Genomic DNA, 2,439 nt, shown 5'->3' on the forward strand with positions numbered 1-2,439 from the left:
ACCATGCCTGCAGGTTGCCTTGAATGCCATACTTGTTAAGTTTTAACAACAGTCGTTGATGAGGTACCTGATCAAAGGCCTTACTCCAGTCGAGAGTTACGCAGTCCACTTGGGATATATTAGACTGGTCCAGGGAATGTTGCCACTCATCAATTACTGTTGTTAAAAGTGTAGTACAGGATTTTCCAGGGAGGAATACATGTTGGTTGTTATTCAACAGGTTTCTCTCATTCAGAAAATCCAGCACATGTTTAACAATTAGGCGTTCCATGCATTTACATAAGCCAGATGTAATAGAGACTGGGCGATAGTTGTCTACATTTTCCCTGTCACCATCTTTGAATACGGGAACGACATTTGCTTTCTTCCATTCTTCTGGAACAGTCCCACTGTTCATTGAAATGTTAAATATTGCACAGAGAGAAGGTGCTAATGCTTCTGCACAGCGATGGAGAATTCTGGCCGGCACATTGTCTGGGCCGTTCGCAGCATGAGGTCTAGTTCTCCGAAGACTTGTTGCGACCTCGTTAACAGTGAAGTATAAGCTAGTTAGGGGCAGAAAGGGAGGGGTTGACCTAGGACTGAACATGTCTTCATCCTTGTCAGCAGTGGAGAAGTTATTTTTAAATTTACTATTGAATGTGTCTGCTATTTCTTGGGGAGAGGAAACTGATAGTCCGTTGTATTTGAAGACGGATGGAGCACTTTTGCCACTTTTGTTTCTAATGAAAGCCCATAGCTCTTTACTATTGGAACTAAGGCTGTGGATATATGAACTGTAGGCATCACGGATTAATGATTTGAGTTTGTTCCTAGCCAGTCTGTACTTCTCCCACCTACTGTCACTTGGGTTTTCCTTCCATTTCCTGTATAAACAATTTCTTTTTCGAATACCTGATGTTATCTCTTTATTGATCCATGGCGTTTTTCGCTTATTAGAGATAGAAACTTTCGGCACAACTTGATCGACACATTCAAAAAATACTTTTTTCCAGTTTTCCCAGATCTCGTTGATATTTATATCGCTGGTGAAGGACGCGAAGGGAATAGGAAGACTTTTTGATAGAAGAGAGGAAAGATCGTTCCAGTTGGTGCGGGAAAAATTATATATTGTTCTGGAGTGGAGTTTTGGAGAGGGTTTTCTGTAGCTCAAAGTTGTAATTATGGCTTGGTGATCACAAAATCCAGGTATTACGTCCAGAAACTGGACGGATGATGGAGAGTTAGTAAGGAACCGGTCTAGTGTGGAGCGGGAATTTTGAGTAATACGAGTTGCCTCGAACACTAACTGATGGAGGAAAATGTCGTAGAAGGTGGAGAGAAAACTATTAGCAAGAGGATTGTTTGGTACTGGGGCGGCATTTCTAGACCAAGTAATTTCAAGATTGAAGTCACCAGCAATATAAATTGCGTCATAATTATTCTGTACTTGTTGCACACGATCCAGAGAGGAGAGCAAGGCATCGTTCATTGTTTGTGAGGATTTCGGTGAACGATATACAGATCCGATAAGGAATTTATTACTACCGCACGTAATTTCTACCCACACGGCTTCAGCTGTCGTCTCCAACTCGGGACGTCTAGTTGGATTACACTCTGGTTTTGCGGCAATAAGAACTCCGCCTCCTGTGGTTAGAGTGCGGTCCTTACGGAACAGGATGAAAGAATCTGGTAGCACTTCTGAGTCATTAATTGTGTCTGAAAGCCATGTTTCACTGATACACACAACAGAGGGATCTAGGCTTGAGAGCGAAGCGAGAATATATTCTTTTCTACCTGGACGTAAAATGCTGCGTGCGTTAAACGCAAAGAGAGTTAGATTATTATTTACATATTTACAGTTGTAGCTGTTTACAGAGTCACTGGTAACGTCACTGGTATTGGTAAAGAAAGAGTTCGTTAGTGGCGGCATTTCGCATTGCCAGCAAGTCCACGTTCTTCCTCCCTTCTTTAATTTCCTGTATTCTGAAGTAGAAATTTGTGCACATGTCCTGTGACTGCTACGAACAATTATTGCAGTTTACAAATAGTTGATTACGACGCCCGCTGCTTTCACATATTGTACAATGCTGAGGTCCGGGGTTCAATTCAATGTCTCCAATTAGCGCGAGAGTTAGGCACCACAGTGGCCGCCCAGCAATCGGAAGTCTGACAACTCTGCCTTCCCCATTACGACGCGGCCGCCCTACCGCCAGCAGCCCAAGGCTTTCACTGCCACACCAAGTGAGACACTTAAGAGAACATTTCTCACTTACCAACAGTTTTTCCAGTAGATGAACGTGAACCTTCTTCAAATCACCACAAGACTTCTCCGAATGCACTGTTACACTTTTCGCGTACGTCACGGCACTTTTTATCAACAAAACTATGATTAATGCACGGAGAACACTTGTAACGACCAGCATGCACGCCGCCATCTTATGTATCTCCGTGGTTAGT

Source organism: Anabrus simplex, chromosome 3, assembly GCF_040414725.1.
Source record: "Anabrus simplex isolate iqAnaSimp1 chromosome 3, ASM4041472v1, whole genome shotgun sequence".
NCBI lineage: Eukaryota > Metazoa > Arthropoda > Insecta > Orthoptera > Tettigoniidae > Anabrus > Anabrus simplex.